Source organism: Lontra canadensis, unplaced genomic scaffold (assembly GCF_010015895.1).
Source record: "Lontra canadensis isolate GAN:19392208 unplaced genomic scaffold, GSC_riverotter_1.0 scaffold55, whole genome shotgun sequence".
In the NCBI taxonomy this organism is placed as follows: domain Eukaryota; kingdom Metazoa; phylum Chordata; class Mammalia; order Carnivora; family Mustelidae; genus Lontra; species Lontra canadensis.
In genome coordinates this window covers 3,348,700-3,365,589 of record NW_022631049.1, presented here as the reverse complement: position 1 = coordinate 3,365,589, position 16,890 = coordinate 3,348,700, and the positions used below count along the sequence as shown (strand labels likewise).

Genomic DNA, 16,890 nt, shown 5'->3' with positions numbered 1-16,890 from the left:
CCCAGGTGTTTACTGTGCACACTAGTGACCTTCTGCACACGGGAGGGACTCTGAAGGAATACAGCTGGACTTGTCCTCGGGGTGAACACTCTCTTAGGAGACAGGAGTCACTGAGACCTTTCACTGGCAGCAGCAAGAGGACCAATGGAGTGGGTGTCCTTTGCTCCTTGAGCTTATGTGGGTCTGGAGAGAAATGTTAGTGAGAAGCTGCCGTACTTGTGGACATTCAAGGGAAGAGTACTTGCCCTGGTTTTCACTGTTTTCTATCCTGAAACAGCTGGAGTGGAAATATTTAGCCACAAGTCACTCAGAAGTGACTTTTCGAACTTGCCTTGCGACACATTCTCCTAATAATGCACTTTAAGTCCCTTGAGCATCTGCCACCCCCTCCCAAGGATTCAGAGACCCAAGTTACCTCCTACTCCCAGTTGATGGGAATATTGAAGAAGTCAAAGGGAGGTGGACTCAGGCAGGAGGGGCCAGCCACTGTCATTACAGATGAGAGGAGACCCAGACAGTTGCTGACAGCCAAGAAACACCTGTTTTAGGGCAGAAGCAAGGGATAATCTTGGTAACATTGATGGAAAGATGACATTTTGTCAGGTACCGAGAGAACCCAGTGGAGCAAATTTGCATTCATGTTCTACATGGGTTCCTCTGGTGATTCACGGGCCAGTCACTGAAAAATGTGTGAGGTTTGCAGAAGTATTTCCTACAGCAAATTCAGTTCCACATTGAAAAGGGTCTGAGTACAAGCATTTTTCCCCCCAAATTTCATTTATTTATTTGAGCGAGAAAGAGAGAGAGAGGAAGAGAGCACAAGAATGGGGAGGAGGGGCAGAGGGAGAGAGAGAAGCAGGCTCCCCACTGAGCAGAACCCTGGGATCATGACCTGGGCAGACACTTAAGCGACTGAGCCACCCAGGTGCCCCTGTGAGTAGGAACATTTTAACGAACGACTGCAGCACTAGACGCTACTAAGCAAAAAGCTTCCCTCTTTTGGTTTTTAAAAATTTATTTTTAAAATGAGGATAGGCAGACAAGTTATCCATAAGGGCATACAATCTTTCAAAAATGGTTTGCAGAGTACAAAGTTTGAAGGTCTCTATCAGGAAGAACAGGTTCTGTGTCTCAGGTCTCCTTACTTGGGGACACAGCAAGCCCCTCAGCCTTGCGTCTAGTGAGAGACTAAGTCTGCCCTCTTCCCAGCAGCGAAGATGGAGGGGAATGCTGGGCTGGTGGGCTGGTGGGCTGGTGGGCGGGGTGGAGGGGTGGGGGGGAGGGGCAAGGGCACCATCCTTGGGCCATAAATATCTTCATCATCCCTTTTAACAAAGGCATATTTCCATACAGATGGGAAAAAAAGACCTGGGGAAAATACCAAATGTGCATATCAGTTAACTCTGAGTGATTCTTATTTATTTTTTATTTAAATGTATTTTTCAAAATGTCCACAAAGAATTCACATTCCTTTTATAAGAGAAAAAACACATTGTAAATACCTCTCTCAGGCAGAAAAATAACCATTTATGTAATGTTCTGATTTATAAAGTCTTTTTCATACACATTCCGATTTCATTCTCTCAATAGCGCTGATGACAATTTCCATTTAAGCTTCAGAACACAAGCCTCAGGAGGTTGAGGAACTTTCTCAAGGACAAACGACTCCAAGCCCAAGCCGCCGATCCAGAGAGGGAGCTGGTCTTTTCCCTTCGGTTGCCTCATGTGGTAGGTAGAATATGAGGTTCTTGGGATGAGGGACTGAGGCTGCAAAAGGAAATCAGGGGCAGGTTCAGGGAGAAAGCAAGGGAACGGCTCATCTCATGGGAGGTGAGGGTTTGGGGGCTGGTGCTTCAATAGCTGGGGACATGAGACTTTGGGGTTTATTTAGTGAGCTCTGGGTGATTTCTGAGCTGAGTAGAGAGCATGCCTTGGGGAGGTTGGTCCTCTGGGGCTCCTGACAGCTGGGCTAGGTTCTGCCTGGCTCACCTCTCCAGCTGGAGACAATTAAAATCTGCTCCCACAGGCTGTGCATGAGCCCAACATTCCTCCTCCTTTTCTGGGCCCAAGGCGGGCTTTCTTCCTTGGGGTTTAAATAAAGGGAGTGGCTCGTGGTCCTGAGGCCAGCCTCCTCACACCAGAAGATTCAGGGCTCCTCCAGGAGCCAGGAGTTGCCCTCTGCTGGGGTAAGAGCTTCTGGGCTGAGGCAGGCCTGTGAACCCAGTCTACGGGGAGAGCATTTGGAGGTGAAGACAGGAAGGTCAAGTCAGAAAGACATTCTCTTTCAGGGATGCTCATGATGTTTAGGACAGTCCCTCTTTCTTCGCTTGGTTAGAAATGAAAAAGACTAGCAAGAGGGAGGGAGGGAATGGAAGGTGAAGTGGATCCCTGTGTAGGGCTCCCCGTGGAGGCTGAGGGGACCTCAGCTGGCTCCCCGCATTCTCTGTTAGGGGTTAGCCTTGCTGGGACGAGGCTGATCTGTGCCTGCTCCATGACATGCACCAGCTGGAAGGAGTCTGGAGTCTAGCTGATTGGGAAGGAAGATGAGAGGGTGTATTTTTTCTAGAGATTAAGAAAAAGTGGTGCGTTAGAGCCAGCTCCCACCAGCCTGTGAGAGACCAGTTGTGAAATTTTCAAGAATCTCGTGAATCATCATGTTGGTAGCTTGAAATTGGTCAAAGTGGGAGTATTTACACCATGGAAATTGGCAAACATGACAAACCAGGGCTTCCCTGTGCCGGAGAGCTGGTTGTTAGTTGAGCAGGTGTACCCTTCACCTCATGGCTTGGGGTTTCCTGTGCTCTTCTGAGGGAGAGGATGACAACAACGCCTGGCTTTGGTCTCCTGTCTGTGATGTCATGATGGGAAATGGGGTCCCTCTCGCCTGTGGCTTTCTCTGCTTTCCTTTTCCTATATCTGAGTCACAGAGGGCAGGCTTGGCTGGAAAGGGACCTCCTATGTCCTCCATTCCTATGCTCTAGAGCACGTGACAGCTAGTCCAACGCCCAGGACAAAGTAAGCTGCTCCAGAAATATTTATTCAAGGGGGACGAAGGGGTCAATGTCACCTGCTATAAGAATTGCGTCACTTTCATGATTCTTATCAGCAGGGGGCGCTGCAGGACTAATGATGTGTCTTGAGTCACACTTCTCTGACACTCTCTTTAAAAGAAAAAAAAACATTAATTTGAATGAATTAGAAAGGGGCTAACTGAATCAGTGATTTTTTTTTTAGATAAAGCATCAGTTTTGGGGGAAAAGAAATGTAGTGCTCAAGTGATCATAGTGGACATTGCTGTACCACTTTACAACGTACAAAGAGCACGTGGCCTGCACGGCCTTGCCTAGTTCTGAAGAGGAGCCAGCCAGGCAGCTGGACGGGCCACAGTGTAGCCAATATATGTGTGTGCTCTGGAGTCAGAGCAGCTGGGCTTCGAATCCTGGCTCCTTCCATTGCCGACCCTCTGACTTGGGACAGGTCACCAAACCTTCCTAGGTTTTGGGAAAAACACCCAGACTCAACCTCAGGGCTTGGTGTGAAATGACAGAGTGCCCTGCAGGTAAGAAGCACTCTGCAGATGTGATCTGAGCGTGAAGGAATCTCTCAAGGTCACATCACCGGTAAGGGCAAAGCCAGGACAGAAGTCTCACCTCTTTCAGCCTGGGGTCTCTGTCTCTGGCCAGTACCTGTCCCCCAGCTGTCACTGCTGAAAACCTCCCAGCTGGGCTAATAATGCTCTCCATTCCCACTGGAGTGCCTAGAAACCGCTTTCAAAAAGATTCCATCTTGGGGCGCCTGGGTGGTGCAGTGGGTTAAAGCCTCTGCCTTTGGCTCAGGTCATGGTTCCAAGGTCCTGGGATGGAGCCCAGCATAGGGCTCTCTGCTCAGTAGGGAGCCTGCTTCCCTTCCTCCCTCTCTGCCTGCCTCTCTGCCTACTTATGATCGCTATCTGTCAAATAAATAAATAAAATCTTAAAAACAAAAAGATTCCATCTTGAAATCCTACTTAGGCTATGAATTGGCTTAGTAACTCACTTTTCTCAAAGAGCTCACAGCTCACTTTGGCCTGTCCTCCCCAGGCCTCATGACTTGAATCTGAGTGTTCAACATCAGGTGGGTTGACTGCCCCTGGGAGGTTGAAGCCTGGCTTGATGAACTTCAGGTGTCGTGAGATAGGAGTGGTGGGGAGTCTGGTCCCATCTGAAGCTGGAAGGGGGCGTGCAGGCTGAGTATGATTAGATTTGCTGATGTTTCTAGAAAAGCCAGGCCTCCAGGTTTTTATGTAGAATATCCCAGTTGATAAATCTTGTCAACTCATTTTAAGTTTTATAAAACACAACAGCAAACATGTTTGTGGGCTGTACCTACTCGGAGGCTAACAGGTAACAATCACTGCATACAGAATATGAGAAGCACTATATCATCTTGGGGGTGGGGTGAGGTCGTTGTGACCCATGGCCAGTATTCCCAGGGGTGACAAGGGTAATCCCACTTCAGTTTGGAGATTCTTGTCAAAAGTCAGTGTATTTTGCTTCATTGATCATTTTCTCCCTTCAGTTAAGTAGCAGTCTTTGCTCTTTCTGTAAAGAATCAATTCCTCATCTAAGCACTGGATGCTACTGGATGGAGAACTGGAATGCCTGGAATCTATCTGCAACCCTGTCGTGTGACTCTAGACAAGCCTCAGACCCTCCCCACACACTTGTATGATCAACAAGGGCTGTTCTGCCCTCTTGTCAGAACCTTGCTTAGAGAAGGAGACTCCACTTTTGAAGGCCCAGGCCGGCAGCCTCCTCATGGGTCTGCGTTAGATCCTCCCCACCCCCAGATTTTGAGTTCATCTTTCCATTGCTCATTTGCTCTTCAACACTCAGGAATCCTTGGAACCATGCAACCCTGTGGTGTGGTCCATGCAGGGAGTAAAGGCAAGTCTCAACAAGCATGCCATTTTAGGTCCTTTGAGAAACAGATGTCAGTATGGAGTTAGGTATGCAAAAAAATGTCCTGAGGAGAACACCTGTGAAGGAAGAAGGGTGTGGGAGCCGGGATGGGTGAAGAGAGGCTTCCGGCAACAATGCAGGTCTGCTGCTTGCCAAAGGAGAGGGGACAGGAAGGAGGCTTGGGGAAGAAGAAATGCAGAGTAGACCACAGCTCCAAGAAAGTTGTGGCCAGGCCTGGCCCAGCTCTCGTACCCCTGCTGTGCTCCGGGAGAGCAAGGCCTCAGTGGGAACGCTACAGGCATCCCAAAAATGCCATGGCTGGGAGCTGTCAGCCGGCTGCACCCTCAGAGCGTGCTCTCTCTCAAGGGGCGATCTAAACTATGCTAGCTCATGACTGCCCCAATCAGCCAGATTTCCGTGAGTCCATAAATGTGTGCTATTACTAGTCCTAGGTTTGTGGCCCCATCACTGCACTGGCTGTGACCTTAGGACAAGGGCCTAAACTTCTTCATCTGTTCATTGAAAACAGTGAAAAGATCGCTCCACGGAGTTGCGATGAGAATGAGACTAGAATTCAGGGAAGGTGCTGAACACAGTGCCAAGTACCAGCAAGTGCTGGGTCAATGTTTTTACTCTGGCATGTACTTGGAGATGAAATACAGGCTAGCTGCCCCACCACCTTTGCTTTACTTTGATTTTTAACAGTGTCATCTTCTAAAATGACATTGCTAGGGTGAGTCTGGTCATAGGGTCAAGGGAGACTGCATTTATGGACAACGGTCACTACAGGCAGTCTCCCACCTCCCTGTAAGTCCTACTGTTACACCTATGGTACAGATGAGCAAACAGAGGCCCAGAAAGGTCTTGGGGACCTGGTGGAGCCAGTAACTCAGGTATGATGATCAGAGCGTTGCGTCGTCTCACTCCCCATGGTTCAAGAATGGGCGGAGGATCCAATCAGAACCAAGACGTACGGAGTCGGACCGGGGTAGCTGCATAGATGCTGGGCCCTTTCACTAATGAGTTCGGAGGGTGGTGCCACTGAAGCTGTCTCAGTCTCCACGAAGGCCACAAGCCCTTGGCCTGTCTGGGAATGAGGCCGACGCAGAAATGGTTGGCTGGCTAATCCAACAGCCATCCAAACTCTTTCTCTCGTAACTGTTCTGGAGGAGGCTGCTAACTGTCTGCAGCCCTGTTCCCCTTCTTCACTTAGTAATGCAACTACCCCCTTTCTGGCGGGGCGCATAGCTACGCAGACGCTCAATTTCCCAAGTTCCCTTGCGGCCAGTTGGACCATGTGACTAGATCCTGGCCAATCAGATGTCAGCAGACGGGATGCCGGGAGCGCAACCTCTGTATCCCGGCCTAGGAGGAAGCTCGTTGCGCGTCTCTAATGCTTTCTCCCTGCCCAGAGAGGAAGGACGACCTGGGGTGACAAAGCGGACGCAGCGATGAAGAGGTAGACCCATCCCGCCGTCCTGGCTATGGCTTCTCTCTGACTTAAAAACAAAAACTGCCTCTACCGTAGGGGCCAGAAAAAAAAAAAAAGTCGCCTTCGTAGCCACAGAGGGGCTGTGTGTCCTGCGACACTGACATGTCAAACCAGTCGGAAGCAGAGATGAGCGGGGGGGCCTTGAGGGACGATTTGCTTTTCTAGATAAAAGAATCAAATACAGCTGCTTCTTTCTGCCTTGAATGCCTGTAGCTGGAGCAGCCCTCCTGGGACCCTAAAGACCAGTGGAACTGAAATGAAGAAAGAGGTTGGGTTCTTGATAACATTAATGAGCTGCAGCATAGTCACGCCATTGGCGCCTATTCTGGGCGACTTGTTATATGAGGGAGAAAAAAAAAAAAAAACAAAAAAAACAAAAACCAAACCTATCTTTGTACTTCTTATGTGAGGAAAAGAAACCCCCCTTGGTTGAAGCCTCCTTTAGCTGAATTTTATGTTATTACAGCCCAAAATGCCAAGACATCAGTAGAACTTGGTGTGACAAAGAGCCCAGATGTTGATGATGTCATCTGGCCCCATGAATAGCTTAGCCTGAGACTAGCCCTTGGACTTTTCAGTTAGGAGAGAAAGTGAGTTCTTTTCGTGCTTCAAAAGGTTGGATTTTGCGCTGTTCTGAATGGGAAGACTCCTGTTATCCTTATTTACAAAGAGCCAAGTGGGCTGACTGCATTTTCACCTCCTCTCAGTCCCTCCACCGAATTTTATGGTGGAAAAAATGAGAAAAATTAAAGGAAGGAAGGAAAGCAAGAAGGAAGGAACAGAAAGGAAAGAATAACGGCAGTGAGACGTGAGCTACGTTAACAGAATGTTAGTATGCTTTGTTCAGAATCCTTATTCAGAAACCCAGGTCCTAGTTTTCCTCACTCAGGAGGCTAGTTTCTGGTGCCTGGGACCTGCCCCTGACACCCTGGGAGCCCCCCTGACTGCAGGGGGTAGTGTGACTCAGTTTCCCATCCCAAGCAACCCAGCACCGTATTTCTGGAGCTTTTCATTCTCTTCTTCTTGAGGTATGGTATGGCCCATGCTAATTAATCCATGCCCTCAACCCAGGTGGTTGTTCTCCCAGGTCACCCTTAAATCCACGGGCCATAACCCTCTTGTACTTACTGATCTCCGGGGTTTTCATCACTCCTGAGAATGCACCATTTAGTCCAATCTTGGTGCAGACCAGCATTAATAGGCAATTGCCACAGGGAGACAATACGGGAAGAAAAATGGCTAAAAATATACAGTGAATCACAGAAAATTACATCTCTTAAAACCTACAGTGTATTCTTATTGCCATAGCAACCCTGGGGCTAGTGAAGACAGAGCTGATTTATCGCAGGCTTCCCCCAGCACTCAGTTCTGCCGGAAGCGCCTCCCGCCTGTGGTGCGAGTCCCAAAGACGAGAGGGAGGGGGCCATCACAAGCCCAGTGTTTTCTCTGCTGTCTTTCCATCCCTTCCAGTGGTGAGGCTGTGCCGAGGAGACCTGAGTTCCTTCAGCACAGCCCGTGTTGTCTCCCAGCCCCTTTTCTGAGAGGAAGGTGACAAAATGTCCTGCATTCTGCCCACACTGATGCCAGTGACGGCAGAAGGCTAGCGTTCTGGAGGGGTCAGTGTACATGGGAGCCCTGAGGAAGCTGCAGATGCCAGGCCACCTGGGGTAGGACAAGAGGAGAGGAGTTTCTCTTGCCTTCTTTCTTTTCCTTTCCCCTTCCTCTCTGCCTCCCTCTCTCCCCGACCTCAACTTCCTGACTCTTCTGTATTTCCTATTCTTCAGTGGGTTTACTGTGAAGTGGACTGGCCTCACATCAAGACCAGGACATGGGAGAAGGAATCAAGCCTTGACTTCCAAAATGAGTCTGGTGTATAGAAAGTCGATGAAATGAATGTTCATCAACTGTTCGTTACTCCATTGGAACTCTAAATTGCACTGGCATATAATATGTGTTTCACCGTAATAGTGAAAATGACATTCTTGTGTGCGATTTCAACTTCCAACATTTGGGGAAATATTCTGGACCAGAGTTCTGGCACGTCCTCACTCAAAAATAGCCCTTTCTGGACATGTCAAAAGGACAAAGGAGACCCCTGGAGGGGGCTCCCACTGGCCAAATCTGGAACAATCTGAATTCTAGGGGAAAAAAAATAGTAGTTTAAAATCTACTGAATAAGAACTATAAGTCCATACTGATATAAATAAATGGAGGAAAGCGAAAGCCCTGTCATACAGTAAAATTTCAACTAATAAATATAGAAGAAATAATGGTACTAGAAAGTCATCATTTGGCAACTTTCAGAGCAATAATTGATTCAGGCAAGAACTAGCAATGGATGTGTAGTGGATAACAGTTTGATGAGAAACAGTATATTTATACAATCTCTAAGTATCTCCTCATAAAATACTTATTGATCTCAAAGAAAAAAATAGATGGAGAGTGGAGAGGCTTGGCAGATCCCACCTGAACCAAGTGATCAAAGTTAACGTCACAAGGGACAAATAGGACAGATCAATATCCTGTTTCTCCTGAGGTGATGCGCTAAGAAGGACATAATATCAGCTCTGTGGTATTCTTGCCAAAAATGTACAACCTGAATCTCATTGTGAGGAAACATCAGACAGTCCCAGAATGAGGGACAGTCTATTCCATTTCTTCAATGTCAATGTCAAGAATGACAAAGACTCGAGAACTATCCTAATTGAGCGAACCTGAAGAGACGTGCAATGTGTAATCTGGGATTGGATTTCAGATGAAAAACATTTTTCTCTTTTGATGTAAAGAACATTATTAGGAAAACTGATGAAATTAAAAAGATGTGTAGTTTAGAGAATAGTATTTCATCAATATTATTTTCCTGATTTTGATAATGTATTGAGGTTATGAAAAGGAATGTCCTTTTTTTTTTTGTAAATGCATGCTCAAGTATTTAGAGATAAAGCGGCATCATATCTGCAACTTATCTGCAACTAGTTCAGAAAAAAATATGTATATATAGAGAGAAAATGATAAGCAAATCAGATGAAGAGTACACAGGAATTCTTTGTCCTTTCTGTATTTTTCTGTAAAAAGTACTTTGTGCTTTTTTGTAGCCTGAAATGAGTTCAAAATAAAATGTAAAAAACAGCCCCATCTGCACACTCAAAGTCCTTTTGAGTGAATTTTCCTCCCACTCTTTTCTTTCTTGCACTCTATTACTACACCTTAGTATTTCGGTCCTCACAGCTCCCTGCATAAAACAGGAGAATCCTACTTTAATATGGGAGTATGAAGTGTGTGTGTGTGTGTGTGTGTGTGTGAGAGAGAGAGAGAGAGAGAGAGAGAGAAAGATGCAGCTACTACCTCAGGGTGTCATGAAAAGCCAAATATAAAGCCAAGTTAAAGTATTTGTTCCAACGCCCAAACCAGACCAGTGAATGAAGTCAAAGTTTCCCTCAGGTTTCTGAGGGACGGGAGGGTGTGTTTTCAACAGGATGTACTGACCCAGCCTATTGAGAGCAGAGAGCCAAAGATGTGAGAAAGCCAGGGACTGAGTTCATGTCCTCTTTCTCAACTCCTCCCTCCCTTATCTCTCCCTCCTCCTCTCTCTGTCTCTGTCTCTGCCTCTGCTTGTCTGTCTGTCTGTCTGTCTGTCTCTCTCTCACACACACACACACACACATACACATACCCCTTTCCTCTTTTTTCCTAGAATTTTTCCTGACTCTGGGGCCTTTTCTATCAGAGACAGAACACTTCTGCACAGAAGGAGATACTTTCTTCCTCTGGAACCACAGAATGAAGCTTAGTGGAAATGTTAACTTCAGACTCAGCAGGGGGTGGGGTGAGGTGAGGTGGGGTGTGGGAGGTGGTGTGAGGCCCAGAGCTCCATCCTCCTCCATTTGGTCTGGCCTGCCCAGAGCCTTGTATCCAGGTGCAAGGACCTGGTTACAAGTCCCAAAGTGCTGACCCCATTGCCTACACAATGGTTGCGATTGGAAAAGATTCCAAAGGAAGGTCTGCGGATGCTACATTAAAATTCACTCCCCTCCTTTCTCTAACAGCCGTTTACTTTAATTCACTCGTCTCAATATCATGAACTGCAGCAAAGCAGAAAGTGGTTCTGCTATTTATAAATGATCCTGATCCAATAAAGTAATGTCTTGATTTCTTCCCAATGGTCTAGGAATGATAACAGGAGAAGCCTAAAGTATGATGGTTGGTGGGGTGGGGGAATCAGAATTCTCCTCTCCCATGAAAGCAGCCATCTGTCCCACCCCCAGCTTTTTGAACACAGCCTTATGGTTGGAGGGAGGCACAGGAAACAATGGAGTCATTTTCAGTTCTGAAAAGATGATATTTGTCTCAATTCGCCAGCATCAGCCAGCTCTGTGTTGTACAAATCAAATAGGCACAAAGCTTCAGGCTGGTCTGTGAAAAAGAAACTTTAAATATTAAAGAAATGGCCAGCCCTTATCTGATCAGTTTAGAGTGAAAACAGACTCGAAGTCTGAGCCCTTTTTAAAGAGGCCACAACGTACATTTCTGCAGAGAAGAGAGATCACGGCTGGGCCCAGGGTTCCATCCAGATTATAGCAGAGGATGCAACCTCCTGCCCATCGCATGGCCCATTTGCCTATATACTACCCCACAAATGTCTTTATTTCACAGGTACTATATCCCAAGTAGCAGCATCTTATTTATCAATCCGGAGGGAATCAGGCAACGAATGACTTGATATTAAATTTAGGCCAGCCCAGCACTTGGACAAACCTGTAAGAAGCTAAAGGACTAGCTCCCAGATGGAAATGGATGTGACCAGAAAGTTCCTGTGCCATCCCAGTAATTGTGAAGGGGGAGAGTGAGGGCCCTTCCCTGAGTGAGTGGAGGATCACGCAGACCTCCAGAGCCCAAGGGCGTGAAAGGGATTTTGGTTTTCTCAAGGCCCCCATATGAAAACAAATGATTAACTCTGACATGGGAAATTCACTCTTTTCATGAGGCAACCTATACTTTCTTTTCTATTGACAGTCTGAGGAAGTGTTTGTAATTTCTGCATGAAGGTTCTCACGAAGACCTCAAAGCTCCTATGGTACAGGCTTGGGACAGAATTACTGTATTTAAGGAGTGAGGAATCTGCACAAGGAGAAGGCGGTGTCTTGGGGGAGCCCAGGGGTGGATATACTCCACAGCAGAGGGAGGAGCTGGGACGAAGTGCCCTTCTCAGGCACTGGGGGTGAGGGCCATGGGGCAGGATCAGTGTCACTATTGTCTCCTGGGTCTGAGTTCTGCCAAAGATTCCATTTCCCACATGCAACTGTGGTAATGGTCTCTTTTGGTTTATTGCTCTGAGTTGGAGGAAACTTTTCACACTTGAGGTCACACTTGGGTCTTAATAATTTGCAACCCCATAGTGTTCTGCTTCATTATGCAAGACCCTTGTAACCCTTCTGTCTTCATCGGATTTATTGTAGTAGGTTAAGATGGAAGCAAATTCTTTGCCTCTCCTCCCATCAAGAGGCAGACTCCATTTCCCTTTTCTTTGAATTTAGACTGACCCTGAGACTGGCTTTGATGTACAGAAAGGACTGGAAGTAACACTGTGTATCTTCTAAGGCTGGGTCTTAAAGATTTCAGTAGCTTCCAATTTTGTCTTACTTGGAAATAGTTGCCACGTAAGAGGCCTAGCTACCTTGAGACCTCCACGCTGTGAGGAAGTCCAAACTAACCATGTGGAGAGAGAAAGAGGCCATGCAGAGAAGTGCTGAGGTGTCAGACGTATTTATTATGTTGTTCTCAGACCTAATGCCCACGTGAAGGAAGCCAAGTGCATGACCCCAGCAAATGGCATATAGAACAGAAAAACCACCCAATATGGTCCTGTGTTTTGACCCACAGAAGCATAAGCAAATGTGATGGTTGGTTTAAGCCAGTAAGTTGTGGGGTGATTTTTTCATCTAGTTATTTAACATGAAACATACGTATTCGAATCTAATGGAATTAGTGACCCATCCACCACCACCACCACATAGAAACAACAGGACCCATATGCATAAAGCTTCTTTATGTCACTTAATTAGCAAAACTCCACTGAGTTGGGAGAAGATCCGAGATAAACTTGAGGATCCCAGTTGTGGTCTATACGATGTCAGATGGAAATAATATTTTTCTGAGAGCAATTCTTTTCTCTCATAGTCTTTTTTCTGTACTGTGCCCCATATTTCTTACCCTAACATTCTGGCCATTATACTACCCTGCTGTAATCCCATTATCCAGGGGTGTGTTCATTTTACCTTTAAATGACTGCAGAGAACACCATAATACTTACACTTGTAAACAATCTAGCTGTCCAACAAGAGGGGATTAGATAAATATAATTTATGGCACACCCAAATAATTTTTAAGAACCCTTGAATTTATTAATGTGGTAGATGTGTATAGATGTGTTGTAGATGCTAGATGAGTGTATCATAGGCATAGAGAGGTATTTTCGATATATGTTATAAAACAGAATAATCTTACTTAAAAACCTTATATATGGTATCTATTTATATACACCTAGAAAAGGATATGAGGATTTGCAGCCAGGATGAGTAGGATATGGGGACCCTTCTCCTTTTGAGTTTCCTGAAATAAGTATGTATCTACCTTTTATATATAATAAACCAGCACAAGAAGTTATTTAGGAGGTAGAAGTGGTGATGGACTGGCAGGAAGCAGGCCAGGCCCCCAAGGGAAGTGGAATGGGGCTGAAATGACATTATGACTTAGATTGAAATACCTGTGGTTTCCTGGGTCCCCCACTTGGTGTTTGCCCTCCTGCGCCAGAACCTGCCCCAGCCTGCCAACAAGAGGACCTCTATTAATAGCCGCTGAGATCGGGCTCAGGCAGATTCTTAAGTGCAGCAGTCAGAATCATGGGTTATTGAGTGGCCTTGTCAGAACTTTATCCTCAAATGGTATTTATTAAGCACTTTCTTGCTTTAATTTGTCAGGAAATAGGGTTCTCTTTCCCTTCATCACTCACAGTGGTGTTTCTCGGCAAGAGTATTTCTCTCTTCCAAAAATGGACCAGGACCTTCATTTCCCTGAAGCCATGTTACTGGGCAGAGTTCTACAGGGAAAGGAAGTGCTGACTGAACCACAGAACACCAGCGAATATGTGGTTGCTCTCTGGGACTTTCTGTCTGGCTCTCACTTCTCCTTCTGACATCCTGCCAGGAAATACAGTAGCAAAATCTGTGTGCCATGGACATCCATTGTCTGGTATCTCCTTCTCTCTCTCTCTTCTATCGGAAGCCCCGGCCTGCTTTTTTTCTCAGGAACTTCCTCCTCTTGTTCCTTATATGTGGTTGGGGTTGGAGTGACCATGTCTACTGGCTCCAGGTAGGGGCACATGACTCAGGCTTGGCCAATTGGCATGTTCCATTCTCCTGGCCATAGGTGAAAGGGCCATGAACAGGCACATGACCCAGTTAGGCCACTGAGACTCAAATCTGGCACTTGCTGGAATTATGGAGAAAGGGGTGGGCTGTTTCTCTTCAGGTTGCCAAGCTGACAGATTGCAAGCCTGGAGCTGCTCGTGGGCACCTTTGCCATCTCATCGGCTAAGTCCGCCTGGGAGTAGAGGCAACACAGAGGATAATGGAACTGAGAGAAGGAGAGAATCAGCTTTTTAATGCCATCATTTTGGAAACCTGGATGACGCTATTCCAGAATTTGCTCCTGGATTTTTAGTTGCAAGAGCTAAGGAAACCTCTTTTTGTTGTTGTTCTCCTTCATTTAAGACAGTTGGAATTGGATTTCTCTCACAGAAAAAGTGGGACAAGGCAGGGCTCCGGGAAACCTCTGAGATTAGGAGAACACTAAGCTTCTAGGTTTATTTATTTATTTATTTAAAAAGATTTTACTTATTTATTTGACAGATGGAGATCACAAGTAGGCAGAGAGGCAGGCAGAGAGAGAGGAGGAAGCAGGCTCCTCACTGAGCAGAGAGCCTGACTGGGGGCTCGATCCCAGGACTCTGGGATCATGGAACACTAAGCGTCTATTTTGCATACTACCTTGCAGCTTTTGGGACACACTCACACATAATCGCAGTGGAATGTCGCCATGCCCTCGTGAAGGAGGCAGAGGCTTTCTTGGTATTTCCACTTTACAGAAGAGGAAACTGAGGCTCAGAGAAGTTTGCTGACCTCAGTAGAAGCCCGGGGCCGAGGAATGCTGAGCAAGGGAGCACAGCCCAGCTCTCTCCACCACGAGGGGAAGCTCCTGAAGAGGAATCAGATTTGGTGGGCAGACGGGAGGCAGGGTGGGGCTTTGGAGAACATATTCCTCAGGGGAAGTGAGTGTCTATGCTCCTTATGCTTCTCTCACGAAGGACTGACAGAGCCCTAAATACATAAGAACAATAAAACGAATATTTACTGTCTGCCCCGTGCCTGGCATTGGCTAAGCAAGCACTTTCCTTGGATTACCCAGCTCCTTTGCTCTTCCCGACATGTATGTGAGAAAGATATTATTGCCATCACCACCGTTTACTACAATGAAGTGACTAAAACTCAGAGAAGGCAGAGAAGGGGCTGGAATCCAGAGCTCTTGGCCTCCCTCTCAATCACTGAACTGAATTGGTCCTCAGGGAGAAAAATGTGGATGCAGTCAGCACCTCCTGGTTGGCCTTTGGGCCTTTCGGTTGGAGTTGGGAAGTTGTGGTTCTAGATTTTTCCCTTCAATCCTACTTCTCCCCTCCTGACTCTGGGGCTGTGTTCTGTCCAGCTCCATGAGGACACAGTCCCCACAGGTACTCTACCCTCTCAAGCCGGCTCTGCCTGGCTGGCCTGCACAGCAGTAGCAAAGCCCTCACACATTTCCAAACGACTCGTGAAACTTCCGAGCTTCGGATTTTCCGGCTCCTGCTGGTGCTCCGAAGCCCAGTGTGGCACAGTTGGAGGAACAGGGGAAGGAGTGGGTGGCAGGAGTGAGGCCCTGAGCCCCGCAGGCCCTCAGAAGGCTTCTCTCTGTGTCCCTTCCCACCCCACCCCTGCTGGCTCCCTCTCCATCCTGAAGGGACAGGAATATAGCTCATTATCTATTTGTTTTCTAAAAATGCTGCCCTCAGTGTTCAAATCACCTCAGGGCCCAGAGCCCACAATTTTAAAACAATTAAAAGATATAAAACACAAGATTGGCAGTGACTGGTACCTTTTTAAAAAATCAGCAGTAAAATGCCATTGTGAGGAGCCCTGGCTCACCCCGGGCTTCGTGGGTCACTTGCAGGGGCTCTGGCAACGGAACGGGCAGGGAGTGAATTTTCTACAACCTCTCTCTGAGCTGTGTGCTTCCAAAGCTGAGACGCTCCAGCCACCTTCCTTCAGACTCTCCCGTCTGAGGCCTTATGACTCAGCTCAGGCCAGCATCGACTCGCTCATTTCCTTCCTGTGAGTGCTGTGGAAGCTTGTAGGAGGCCTGCGGTGTCTGACAAGGAACACAGGGGCAGGCCAGCTCTACGTGTCTGCGTGGGAGTGGCCTTGGCTGTTGTGTGTCACTGCCTGGGCCTTCGCCTGTAGATGGTGACCAAATAATAATATATACATATATTTAAAGATGTTATTTATTTATTTGACAGAGAGAGAGAATACAAGCACGGGAAGCAGCAGGCAGAGGGAGAAGCAGGCTCCGTGCTGAGCAAGGAGCCCAATGCAGGACCCGATCCCAGGATGCTGGGATCATGATCTGAGGTGAAGGTAGATGCTTAACCAACTGAGCCACCCAGACGCCACCCCCCCACTAATAATATTGATAATGACAATATTAATGATGAGAGCTGGGCTGGATGGAGTCTTCTGCTCTGTGAAGAGAGTTTCTAAAGTTTCTCCAGCTTTGAAAGATGTGTTTAGAACCCGAAGGGAGAAAACCAGCCCAGAGCAACCGTGTTATCCAGGTTGGAAGAGAACCTGGGAAAAAGAAAACCCCACGTGGAAGTCATCTGACCTTGAATGGAGGTTGAGGTGCGGCTGGGGCCCGGGCCATGAGAAACAGAACTGATGCTCACTGTAGACTGGTTTGCCCGAAGAACGAGCAGTGAACTGAGATCTGGAGGATCTGAACCTCGCTCCTAGCTTCTGGCATGGCCTTGGGCAAGTCACTTTACTTCCTTGCTCTGGACTTTGGTTTCCACACAGTAAAGGAAAGAGACGGGTCTTGGTGATCCCCTTGTGAAGCTTCATTAGAGGTTTCTGACGCTCAGGATTCAACTAATCATTGGCAAACATTTATTGACCATTTTCTATCTGCCAGGTGCCCCTAGAGATCCCTCAGGACAAGAAACATTTTCTAATTTTTCAGTATCCCACAGGTTTCTCTTCTGGCGGCCACAGCCCAGCCACCTGTCCCAGACCACGGGGTGGTGGTGGCAGGGTGGGAAGGTGGCTATAAGCATCTTTTGACTCAATTACTCCTTTACTGATCACTTACCTT

At 47.1% G+C, this 16,890-nt stretch overlaps 1 long non-coding RNA gene across 1 annotated transcript; it reads right to left on the bottom strand.

The window, feature by feature from the left end:
• Positions 1-1,380: 1,380 nt before the first annotated feature.
• On the bottom strand, positions 1,381-7,689 carry LOC116877999. Its single transcript, XR_004384753.1, has 3 exons — positions 7,561-7,689; positions 3,068-3,159; positions 1,381-1,767 (listed from the first exon to the last, which is right to left on the bottom strand). It is a non-coding gene; the product is annotated as an uncharacterized LOC116877999 (long non-coding RNA).
• Between the last annotated feature and the right edge of the window lie 9,201 nt (positions 7,690-16,890).